Genomic DNA, 13,863 nt, shown 5'->3' on the forward strand with positions numbered 1-13,863 from the left:
GGTCTCACCTCTATAATTCAAACTTCAAACTTCAATCATAAAATATAAATATCCGCTACTTCTAATACACACTTGTGGGACTCATTTTTATCCTTACAAATATTTTAACACACAAATTTACCAAACTCATTGTGGATATTCTAACACACTTCTATATTATCAATGTCTAACACACACTTGCGAGACCTATTTTTATCCTAATACACCTTTTAACAAATATTTTAACACACAAATATATTAAACCCCATTGCGTATGATCTTAGAATAGAACTATGGACAATTAAATCTGGACGGAGGGAGTAATATTTATATACAATACTGTAAGTTGGCATGCCTACAAACTATAGTACGCTTAGTTAAATTTTATCTTGATTAGCCTGAATTTTATTTGTCTAAATATGAGCTGGATATTTTTGTTGATCATCTGATTCAACAGTGCTCATAAGTAGATCTATCTCAAATAGCGGCATTCGGCTTTGGACCAAGGTATTGCATTCCTCCGTTTGTAATAAATAGCTCTCCATATTTTGAGATTTGAAGCAGAGATGGATTTTAGAGCTTGATTGGACCTCGTTATTATTCACCCTCAGTTGAAGATATGGAGTTGCAATTTGTTGCTCTAAGAAACATATATATAACATAGTGGAATATTGAATGCTTATTTTGATGGATTTAGAGCTTGATTGGACCTCATTGGTATTCAATCACTAATGAATGTATTGTATTTCTTATGTGCCTATAACAGAGATTTGGGACAAACAATCACTCCCAGAACCAAAGAAAGAAGCTGAATCATTCTGCAAACTTCGGTTGTTGAGGGTATGGCGTTGTGTCCAATTGGTGTATGCATTGCCTTCCTATATGCTTCCTCAATTACAAGAATCTGCAAATCCTCGAGATGAAATATTGTGTGAAGGTGGAGTTGCTGGTCTCAATGGAGCTGAAGGAGAAATAAGCGACCAAAAATGCCTGATAGCTAGTAGAACATTTTCAATATTAGACATTTAATGCCACCTATAATATATGGGTTTATTTCTTGGTTAAGTTGTTAGGCTTGGTTGTTTTGTGGACTCTCGCAATTGATATATTGTCCCGTTTGTTATTCATACTTCATATATGATGTAAATGATCTCTTTTTTTTTTTATCGGGGATTAATTCACTTCTAGTAGTACTCCTAAAATGGCAACAAAAAATTGGAGGAGAAAACGTAAACGCTTTAGGGTTGTTTCCCATTTGAACTACAAAAGGTTTTTTTTGAAATTTCAAAGGATTACCTGTCTCAACATAAACTAATTACTTAAGAGAATTGGCTCAAAAAGAATTTAATTAACTTCTTGAAGATCTTAATTAATTGTCCTCAATGCAATATCCTCTTTCGATAACTTACAATTTTCAAGGATAATAATTCAAACAAGAGTCAGATATAGCTAGCAACACTTTGGCCTCGAGCATGTTGTAGAAGTTAATCACCAAAACTTCAGGAACAAATCCTAGTTTTGATTTCGACATGAACTGTTAATCAAATACTGCTTGGAAATTTTGTTAACACCTTTCAAGTAAGGTTTTTAATCTCGTGTTGTACCGACCAGCCGGTACATACTAGCAGAGTGAGCCTAAGTTAAAGCTCGAGGTGCAGTCGTTTTAGGTCCCAAAAATTTACAAACTGTAAGGGCCCTTATACTTGGTACCCAGTTACCCACTATAATAGCCTGATGAAAAAGGCCCCTATTTTTAAATTTTGTTGTAGGCCCCCGAAAAGTGGTCCCGATGTACCGAATTTGCCTAACCCTTCTATTTTCATTTCACTTCGAATACCCATCAATACCAGCCATATCAGAAAATACTGGACTGGGTGCACCGGACAATACCAATCCTACTATACATTTTTTTGGGAGGGTAATTCCACAATTAAGACCTCGGACTAAAAAAGTGCATATAATTTTTTTATTTCTTAATATGTGAGCTTCATAATCATGAATAATAATGTTTTTGCTCAATATTTTCATGTTAGTTGATTTTTTTGGGATCTTTTTGAGCATACATTGATACATATAAGTATGCATATTAACATAGATATATATATATAGCAAAAAATTCGAAACGGTACCTAAAATTATACTACTACGGGTACTTACTGTACCACTAAAAAATACGGTACAGCTACCGGTATGACATTCAGAACCTTGCTTCAAAGTACAAAAATATTCGGAAAATTTAGCAAAAATGATATAGATGTTTGTTGTTAAAAGATGAGTTGGATGGTACCGTACATACTCTGTAAAGTGTAGACACCTTCAGATTGGAAAAAATAAATATCTACATCGGAGATGTCAAGCCAACAAGGTCGTTGTAGTATAGTGGTAAGTATTCCCGCCTGTCACGCGGGTGACCCGGGTTCGATCCCCGGCAACGGCGCTTCTCTTTTTTCGAAACCCCTGTTCCACTTAATTTTTTTACGAGTGGAGGGAATGCATAAAAGACCGAAAATTCGTTCCCGCCATTTAAGCCTCTCTCTCTCCTCCGATTTGTTGAGCTCGCAGCGTTTGAGTGGGAGACAACGATCCTGAATCACTTCAATGGGAAACCCAACGAAGAGAAATCGGACGGCCTCGAAGTCATCTCAATCGGAAAGCTGTACAGTGGCCCCTAGGACAAGAAATACTGGAGCTCCTCTAGGGTTTGTTTACATGTTCTGCTGCGCTTATATAGTATACGCCTTTATATATATATATAGACAAGCAAAACAATGTGTGCTTGTTATCATGTTTGAAGAGTGTTGTTTCAGTGAATCTGTGAGGATTTGAAGTTAGGTCGAAAATGTCATTCGGTATACACACAACAATTTTCGATTAGGTTGACCTGTATGTAGTCGAAGGATTGTTTGCAGTTATTGATTTTAGAGATTGACTTATTCACGGAGGAGCCATGAACATGTCTTAATATAATTCGCGTAATCCGATTGATGACCCAATCAATCTATCTATCTAGTCCCAATTTCCGTCTCAACTAGACAGGAAGTTTCCCAGTGATGATCAAAGTTCGAGTCCCACGAGGGACAGGGCTTTGGAAGCAAGAGTTATGAATAGCCTCTAGACCTCTCACGTGCTAACTCTAATACACCCACTAAACCCCTCTATTGTATACAATATTGACAAAAAACAAAAACTAGACAAGAGGTTTTGATTAATGAGTGGTTGATAACCCGATCGATCTGATTTATGCTTTTGATCTCTTTTAAAACCGATTGATCTGATCGCTGAAGACATCCAACCTTTGATCAGTCGATTCACTTACTCGCAATTACATGAAACATGACTCCTTTCGCTTAATTTCTATACAGACTCACTACCTCGAGAAAAGTTAGTGTGGGCCCTTTCAAAAGAAAATTGAATAGCTGACGGCCCAACATTACTATATGTTTGGGCTCAGTTTAAGGGCCAGAATTGTGTAGAGAAACGTTACCCTTTTGTGAAATTAAATGTCCGATCCCAAGGAATATTTAATCCAAAGTCAAAAGAATTTGATTGAATACAAAATATGTGACCAGAGAGAAGGTCCTTCTAAACATACGAACTCATGCTTTGCAACTCATTCGAACTCGCAATCATCGCATTAGATAGTTATTAGATACTTATTACACAAGGATATATGAAAAAGAAAAAAAAAAAAAACAACTCGTAGTAGTATCTAATACTGCGTAAAGGAAACTAAAGCATTACGTATATGAAAAGCCCTAGCTAGTTGTCTTCAATGGTTCTGCAACACAGGGTCATCACTTCATTCCTGCAACACCAACTAATTAATTAAACACCAATCTTGCAAAAGAAAAAAAAGGGGGGAATTTCTTTGTAATTTTACTTTGTTTTTGAATCCTAAATTTATAGAGCAAAAAGAAGGTAAGAGATATATATTGGCGTTACTATATCCCTTGCCATATTTTTCACTTCACAAGAATTCGTCTACAAGTTCTACATTCAAACAAAGCCATACATATTGGAGATCGAAAAATTCCGTATAATAATAGGAAATTTAGTGATATTTTTTTTTTTTTTTAAATTCATGTTTTCATTCGCTCCATATATGCATCGATAGTTGATAATTATCGTTTCTTGATTCAAATACAGTGTTTTAAGGAGTAGCTGATTTAGCATTTGGAAGATTAATTGTCAATCCACATGGAAATGAGTTTTGTTTTTTCATTCAGTTCCTTAATTTAACAGAAAACATTGGTTAACGACTGAAAAATGTGTACTTACAATTAATGTTGCTGCACCCAGACATTGACCCGCGGGTTGGCGAATTAATGCGGACCGTTCCTGGCCCACTTTATAGTAATTTGCAGTAATTAGAAATTAACCAAATAATTAAAAGAAGGAAATTAATTTTAGCATTTCAAAAATTGATGAAGTAACCATCAATTTTTAGGGTGCCAAAATCGCAATCCTTAAATGAAGCTTGTTTATTGGTAACGCACACATAAATATATCAGCTGATTTTAAATAACACTTACATTACGTTTAGCGGTGACAAAAGCATCTTGATGTGACATATGAGGATTGGCAGTTTTGAGGCGGCGTATCTCCTCGCTATCATGGAATAACACATATAAATACAGCACACTTGATATATATATACACGATGCAAAATTGAGAGAAAGGCTGAGATTGATTTGATCTAAGAAATGAAGTGTGTTTTCTAACTCTATTAAGAAAGTGCCTACACTCCGTCAAATATTTTACAAAAATGCCATTAGTTTTTTTTACCCACTGGTCATCAACTTCTATCGTTAGGATCACCAAAAAAAAAAACAACGCTGTCTTTTGGGTCTCTCTCTCTATTCTGCCCATTCCTCTACTTCTCCAGAGCATTCCACCACCGTCCGCCGACGTAAACTCAACTCATTCACCATTACAATAAAACACAAGGGTGTGGGGTCCACACAAACACAAGTTAAAAGAATGGCTGAGATTGATTTGATCCAAAAGATGAAGTGTGCTTTCTAACTCTATTAAGAAAGTGCCCACACTCTCTCAAATATTTTACAAAAATGTCATTAGTTCTTTAGGTTAATTTTAGAAATAGTCCCTCTAGTTTTTGTGCAATCTCAATTTCGTCCATATAGTATTAATTGTGTCATTTTTAACCCTATAATTTATATTTTGTCTAAATTTGGTCCTTCTCATTGACGCCATTATTAAAACTAATGAAACTCGTGGGCAAAATTGACATTTTGCTCTTAGAGGGACGAAATTGAGACAAAATACAAACAAAAGTGACTAATTTAGAAAATTTACATTTTTTTTATTTTGCAAAGACAAGCTCACACCTAAAATCTTTCTCTGATTGAATAATCAAAATGTATTGAGGAAATTAAAAAAAAATATTTTCAAATATATTACAAATAATATTATGAAATTCGAAAAGCATCCCTTAGTTAAATACCTTTGCATTGATTTTTTTCCAGTGGATTTATCTTAATTTTTACAATCCCGTTATATATGTTCTTTTCTATGCAATTACGAAAAAAATTGTTATGAAATACTTTGTTAATCTTTATATGAAACATTTTTCTTCTTTCTAATAGCGAAAATAAAGAATTTTTTTTCTGGTGATTAAGGAAAAAGTTGTGATGAAACATTTTGTTACGAAACATTTTTTTTTTTCTAATAGCGTAAAAAAGAACATAATGGAATTGTAAAAATCAAGATAAATCCATTGAAAGAAAAAACTCAGTGCAAAGTTATTTAACTAAGGGATTCTTTTCGAATTTTATAATATTGTCTATATTATATTCTAAAGTATTGTTTTTTATTTCCCTAATATATTTTGATTATTCAATAAAAGAAAAATAATTAAGGTGAGAAAGTTATTAGGTATGAGTTTGTCTTTGCAACATCAAATGTAAAATGTAAAATTTTTAAAACAGTCCATCTAGTTTGCATTTTGTCTCAATTTCGTCCCTCTATGAGTGAAATGTCAATTTTGCCCCAGAGTTTCGTTAGTTCTAATAACACCGTCAGTGAGAGGGACCAAATTGAGACAAAATATAAACTACAAGATTAAAAATGACACAATTAATACTAGAGGGACGAAATTGAGATTGCACTCAAATTAGCGGTGGCAAAAGCATCTTGTAATTCATTGTAGAATGTCCCCGAATGAATTTCCAGGGGGAAAGATCAAAACAAAAATTTTGCAACTTTTCAAAGCTATCCATATGTGTTTGCGAAATTGAAAAGAAGTGGGAGAGAATTAGGAAATAATATTATTGCATGTACCAAAAGAAGTTCAAATTCTTGTAAAAGGATCAAAGAAATGAGACGAAAGGAGGAATAAATACTTGCGTCATGGACTCGAAGGTCCGAAATACGAATACCTATTAGTGCGGCATATTGTTTAGTAGATTAATTACAAAGTCACTTTTTTTTGTTAAAAAATAATTATTTCTAAAAATATTTGGGTATAAGTAAAAAATATATATATATACTTTTTCGATTTCTCTTGTCGGGACAAATCAATAACCACAAAAGTTTGGAGCAAAACTAACAAATGCGAGAAAAAAAAATTCGAACAAGGACAAAACTCTCAGATTTAAGTTAAGTTCAAAAGAACACAGCCTAAGTCTTATTGCTGCTTAAAATTTCTCTCTTTAAGTAGGAAAGGATAAAATGGAAAAAAATCTGAAAGACAGAAGAGAGAAGGAAGAAGGTAGTATAAATTGGAGGTTGAATGAGGAAGTAAAATTCAGTAGGGGGTAGGGTTACTTCATGAAATAAAATAAATCTCAATTGAAAATAATTAAGAGGGCTAGTTCAAAAATTTCTAGAAATATAGGTAAATTTACGTGGAATTATATTCTTACCTGACGAATTTATTGTATTTGGTTTGAGGTTTGGGGTTTATCTTAGGAGCTGCAAAACAATTAACACAAAAAATTCGAAAACTCATGAGAACAATAATATGTCTAGATCATGGGAAAGTCTACAATACACACCCCTTAAAAGGGTGTACCATATGCACCTATTTTGTGGTTCATTCATAACATTTTAGAGTGTTTCGTAACTTTTGTTCTAGAATTCATAACTTTTCAGTAGTACGATTCATAACATTTTCATTATAATTCATAACATTTTGGTGTATCTCGTAACCTTTGTACAATTCGTAACTTTTTAGCAATACGATTCATAACATTTTTTCTATAATTCATAACATTTTTGGAGGTGCATATGATATACACCCAAATAAGGGGTGTGTATTGTAGTCTTGGGGATCATTTTAATTTACTGATTGAATATATAGTAATCGAAAGAAACGGAGGGAAATATCGATATACATACGCTTTACTGCTTGGGGAGGTGGCGGCGGTGGTGCGGATGAGGTTGATGATGAAGACTGCCCCATCTGGAACATAGACAAAAAAAATATTAATAATAACAATAATCTCCTTTATTGAATTCTTTCTATTTAAGAGAAATGAAAATATAGAATACAATAAGGAGGTCAAAAAAGAGGAAGCTGCAATCTGTAGGATTTTCTGTTTTCTTTCTTATTTTTCGGCCTAGCATTTGAATTAGAATGATAGTACTGATTACTGAGTCAAGTGATCGAGTGTTTTTGTATATAACCATTATATAAACTATGTGATTGATACTGATGAGTCAAGCTTTTTAACTTCGATATTTTTAAATTCTGAATTTTTAGGATTCCATTTTCTAGGATGGAAAGTACTAAAAATGTTGACAAAAACCCTCTTATCCACAGTGGTATATTCAAAACAAAAAGGTTTATAAAGTTAGCAACATTTACTTAAAAAGAGCTCACATTGGAATAACCAAATTTAGAAACATCTTAGCAACTCATCAAATTTTGGCCTTCGGATAATCAAAACTATCAACCTTTTGCCAATAATCAAATTTAATTGTCGTCATATTTTCTCAATCAAGTATATCATCATTACATAGAAACTTTCTTTCTTCCATTTTCAACATGTTTATAACATAAATACTTTTAATAACAGTTTTTATTTTCTTGCAAAAATAGTTTTTTTACACTTTTTTTTATTAAAACTGTTTTTCCCCATTTTTTTTAAAACAGTTTTTTTACTAAAACTTTTTCTATTCAAAAACTGTTTTTTGAACTTTTTCCAGAAAACTTTTTTTTTAATCAAAGTTTTCAAAAAACTATTTTCTCTTTTTCTAATAACATATTTTTATTAGTTTGAAAACTATTTTAAAAAAAATTGTTTTCTATGTTACAATTTCTAGATTTTTATAAGTTAAAAAGATGATGTGGCAAGTTTTGGTTATTCAATTTTGATTGTACCACTGTGAACCTCTACATTGCTAACCTTAACAACTCCTTAAATGGATAATCAAAAGACGATGTGGCACCTTTTGATTATCCATTTTTGATTATTCCACTGTGGATGCCTCTTAAATCAGTAAGGCCCCGTTCGGCTAAATAAGCCAATTGGTTTTTTTTTGGTCCTTATTCAAATTTTTTTTCGTATTTATTAGTTTTTCGTCAATTTTTTGGGGATTATTGCATTGTCATGATGAAAGGAATTAAAAATAAAAAAATTACGATCGAAATCCTTTTTTTTTTTTGAATAAAAACGAAAAAATTGGTTGACGATGCAATAATCCCCAAAAAATTGACGAAAAACTAACAAATACGAATTTTTTTGAATAAAGACAAAAAAATAAGTCACTTTGCTTATTTAGCCGAACGGGGCCTAAGTCTGTTCACAGACAATTCCCACACAAATTGCTCACAAATCCGTATTTGGGGCCCACTACAGGTCCCACACAAATGATCTGAGTCGTTCATTAAATGTAAAACATTTTTTTAAGGAAAAATTAGCTTAATCTTATACCTATAGGTGCTCGATTCAATCATCTAACTTTTCATTATCCTGAAATCTAAATAAAAAGTTAAATGATTAAATGGAGCATATATATATAAGTATCGGATTGAGCCAATTTTTCACGGGGTCCTTGAAAAAATATTTTACATTTAATGAACAACTCGGATTATTTGTATGCCACCCATAGTGGGCCCCACAACAAATTTGTGCACACAATATAGGATTCCATTTTTTAGGATAGAATCTAAAAATGAATGAGTGGTTTCGTCTATATTGTAGATCTCATAAAAACGCATACTATGGTTTTAAAATCATGTTAATTGAAGACTGAATTAGAATGTAAAAGGAGTAAAAATAAAAAATAAAAACGATGTTGTGCACACACTCTAGAATATCAAACCACTGCCCAGCGTAGTTGGTTTGTCATCTCTCCCCTGAGGGGGAGATCCTGGGTTCGACCCCTGCTGGGGCAATACCTTGGGGTCTCAAGCTATGGATAGCTTCTGGACCCCTGTGTTAACTCTAACACCTCTCATTAACCCCCGCTGATGTATGACGATTGTAAAAAAAAAACCCACCAAAATACAGTTTCGATTCGTTTTGCTTTTTTTGTTCCATTTACATAGTAATTGGTATTCAATTATCATGGTTATAAAACACAATCGTGTGTTTTGACGAGATCTATAATACGGACGGAACCAATTATTGAATTAAGTTCTCAATGACCGAAAAAAGCTCAACTGCACAGTGTGCAATTTCTCTCGGAGAAGCATATCCCTTAGTTAATTGCGAGAAATTATATAGACTTCATACTCTTACCAATATTACAATATATTATATGTCTATATATTATATATAGATACACAAAGATAACAGATAAACGATGCTGAGCTAGATCGAGTGGAACCTGGGGACTAGTTTTTTTTTTGAAACATGGGCGAAAGACTTGATTGCAACTCTTGTTCATGCATTGCACTGGTACTCTATCCAACGACGTCATTTCCTTTGGAATCTCAACCTGAGAGAGAGAGAGAGAGAGAGAGAGAGAGAGAGAGAGAGAGAGATGTCATGCATGTAGGAGTAATATATATTCACGTACCATATTTTAATGACTTGTAACTTGGAAATAAATGTAAAAAGGATAAAGGGCATGCAATGGATTGAGAGAACATAATATAGTTAATTTTATGAAGAAATATAAGGGAAATGATATTGGCACTCCAAAAATTGATGCAGACACTTCAAAAAATAAAAGAACGTGGCTTTGGTGTTACACTGATTTTGGAGTGCCTGTATCAATTTTTGGAGTGCCAATATCATTTTTCAAATATAATTATTGATCAGTTAGTACAGTTGCATTGGAAAAATTGAATAACAGGCGGAGGGAATTAAAACATAGTATCACAAAGATTGGATCGGAATTATGTTTTCTCTACATGGATATTGGATTCGTGTAGGCTATATTCAGGTCCGGGTAATATTTGTGTACGTCGGGCCTGTTAGCATTTGATATAGTACTGGAAGAAACGATAGGAAAAATAATCAAGGAACTAAAGGTGTGAGGTTTCATTTGGTTTTTCTTCCCATAGAGCCGAAAAATACATTCAACAATCATATGGCAACCCGACTCCCAGTAGATATCACGATTGCCAAGATATTTCATTTCAAACGTACAGTTGAAGACACCATAGAATCGAAAAATAGTGCAGCTGAAAACGATTTGTGAACTCAAAACAGAAGAAGAAGATAAACATAGAGATCTCTACTCCATTTGATTAATTTAATTAATTGCAATGGAAGTAATCAAGGGAAACGATTTCAATATGCACAATAATCCTTTGTTTAATTAGTTTGCTTGCTCTTTGTTAGGGGTCTTCGAAGGGATAGCTATTAAAAAAGGACAAGTGATGAGATGTATAATCCATGCATATATACCATAATTAATGACAACATGATTTAATTATTTCTGACTTGATGTTTTCTCTAGGGGATTCACAAATTTCATGCACGTTGCAGATGAAAGAGAAAAAATTTATACATATTTAGGCTAGGCATTGAAAGAGACTCAAACTATGTATTCATCGCGGCCGATCGAAGTATAAACATATACAAATCTCTCTGTCTCTTGTTAGATTTGACCACACATGCAGACACACACACGCATATATATATTTACCCAAAGAGAGGTGTAGCAGTGTGGGCAACGGACGGAGGTTATAGCAGAGGCCATAGCAATGGTGCATATATGTAGGTAATTGGAGCTGGAGAAACTAATAAAAGAGAAGTACTGGTTTTGATGTTTGGGTGTTACCTATATGTATATATAGCTTCAAAGGTGGCAAATAGGTAGCCTAGATGTAAATAGAAAATCTAGGCTATACTACTATGTTTATTCATGGTACTGATCCGCTTTTATGAGTTGCACGCTGCCAACCGCACGCCGTGTGGAGTCCATTCTCGGGATCCGGGGGTGCTATAGTGCACATCCGTGTAGGACGACACACAACTGTAGATCTCATCAATTAACAGTTCACATTAAAAATCAATTATACAGGTAATAAATTATTCTTATTGGTCATAATTCAAAATCACATTGTCAAGATCAATGGCCTGTGTGCACTTTACAGGGTGTCTTGAAAGGCCTTGTACTACAGAATTTCCCAATCCCCACTCCAGACCCCTCACAGCGGCTCTTCCATCAGCGTGGGGCCCTTGTTTAGTTCTTTATTTATGACAGTATATATTATGGGTTTGGACGTTTGATCGTATATCTTTTTTTATAATATTTCAAAATACCAAAAAATATATATCTTTTTTATAAGCAAAAATATTGTTATTAACTTGATAAGGATATATGGAGAGTAAGAGAGAGAGAGAAGATCACATGCAGTATGACTTGCGTAAACTCAAAATGAAAAAGAAATTCGATATACTAATTGATTTGGTATTAATGATGTGGACTACTACAATAAACATAAAAGACAAGGGCTTTACTTGTGATTGTTATAATTTAATCACAATTTTAAAACCATGGTGAATTGGGATGTTATCAAAAGTCACGATGATTCGATTACAATTTTTACTCGTTATTAAAAGTATATATTCACACTGCGGAGTAATATTGAAACCCATTCCACGAGATCATAAATGAGGTAAAAGCATGATTTATCCAAATATTGTACAAAATAACGTGGTTAAAAATATTGTACCATTGCGGTGTGCACAAAAATCGTAGTTAAATTAAAATATGTCGTCATGCGGTTATATTCAGGTGAAGATAATAGTTTTTATGAAAAACCATGGTCATTTTCTTAAGGGCAAATTATAGTTACCCCCTCTAACTAACCCTCGCGTACACTTACCCCCCTCTAATTTTTTTTTGGCACTTAACCTCCTCACACTAACTGAAATTCAAACGGTCATAACTTCTTCGTCCAAAATCGAAAATATGCAAATTATATATCGATTTTGAGGTCTTGAAGTCAACTTTCTAACGACACCAAAATCACGTCATGATTCAAAGCACACAGAAAGTTATGATCAAAACGGTCTTTCTGTCTACCAGCCCTTACTCTTTTCATCATAACTTTCTGTGTGCTTTGAATCGTGATGTGATTTTGGTGTCATTAGAAAGCTGACTTCAAGATCTCAAACTCGATATATAATTTGCATATTTTCGATTTTGGACGAAGAAGTTATGACCGTTTGAAGTTATGACCGTTTGAATTTCAGTGTTTGAGGGGGTTAAGTGCCAAAAAAAAAGTTAAAAGGGGATAAGTGTACGCAAGGGTTAGTTAGAGGGGGTAACTATAATTTGCCCTTTTCTTAAATAAAAGATTACGTTCTTACGTGGGAAACCGTGGTTTAATGGTTTATGCATATTGCCAACACTTTTCATTAAAATTGTTATACTTATTCTTAAACTTTTTAAGTGTGGTCTTTATCTGTATTCTAGTAGACTTCTTGTTAAAGATGAGTTGGATGGTGCCATCCATACACCATCCATACTTTGTAAACACCTTTAGATGGGAAATTAATTTCTTGATTTAATAAATAAATATTTATGTATATCAGAGTGATTGTGCTAACAAGGTTGTTTTGTAGTATGGTGGCACGTATTTTCGGCTGCTGCCAGGCGGGTGACCCGCGTTCGATCCCCAACAATGACGCTTCCATTTTTTGAAACCTCTTTTACCACTTCTTCAATTTTTTTACGCACTTAAACGAGTGGAGGAAATTAGAGAAAAGAAAAGAAAAGTAGGAGGAAAATTCTTCTTTGTTTTGTTATTTTCTTTTTTGTTTCCTCTCAAACTAAACAAGGGTAAATTATTTGAGTTTAAGTTCTGTCCGGATGAACCCGAAAAGATGGCTTTTCTGCCACCGCCCGTTGCGAACCCTACTAAGCATCAATTGCAGTAATTTGTACCGTTCATCTTGTAGAGTTCGCAAAGTAACGCGTTCACGCAAAAATTTAGCTTGACTGAATATCAATAGCTATATCAAAAGTTGATTTTTGATTTTTAAAAGGGATGACTAGATTCTGTAACTAGTTTTAAAAGTTAAATTGTTCATAACAGTTTTATTTTATAAATTAAAATTTAATTTTTAATATAATTATTGATGTCTTTGTGAAGCTAATTTTATGCGTGAGTAATACTCACTTTGTTTAATTGAGCTTTTAGAAAGTTATTTTTGAGAGTTGGAGTGGTAATGAATGGAAAGAGATAGAGAGAAAAATTTATTAAAAACTGTGCCGAAAGTTGAAAATTACTCTAAAAAAAGACAACCAAACACAGCGAGTCTTATTTTACAAATTCTACAAAATAAACAATTTATATTATAATAATGAATGCATGATGAAACCCACGATGGGCGGCAAAAACCATGGGATTTCCACCTCATTAAAAGAATTTAAACTCAATTTATTTTCCTTTCTTTTCCTCTCTTTTCAATAGGATCCAAAGCAAGCCTAAAACACCGAAAATTCGTTCCCGCC

General features: G+C 33.4%; 1 non-coding gene across 1 annotated transcript; it reads left to right on the plus strand.

The window, feature by feature from the left end:
* The first annotated feature begins 2,344 nt into the window (after positions 1-2,344).
* TRNAD-GUC (transfer RNA aspartic acid (anticodon GUC)) lies at positions 2,345-2,416 on the plus strand. The gene has a single exon. It is a non-coding gene; the product is annotated as a tRNA-Asp (tRNA).
* The last annotated feature ends 11,447 nt before the right edge of the window (positions 2,417-13,863 follow it).

The sequence above is a fragment of the Rhododendron vialii genome, chromosome 9a (assembly GCF_030253575.1).
Source record: "Rhododendron vialii isolate Sample 1 chromosome 9a, ASM3025357v1".
Lineage (NCBI taxonomy): Eukaryota > Viridiplantae > Streptophyta > Magnoliopsida > Ericales > Ericaceae > Rhododendron > Rhododendron vialii.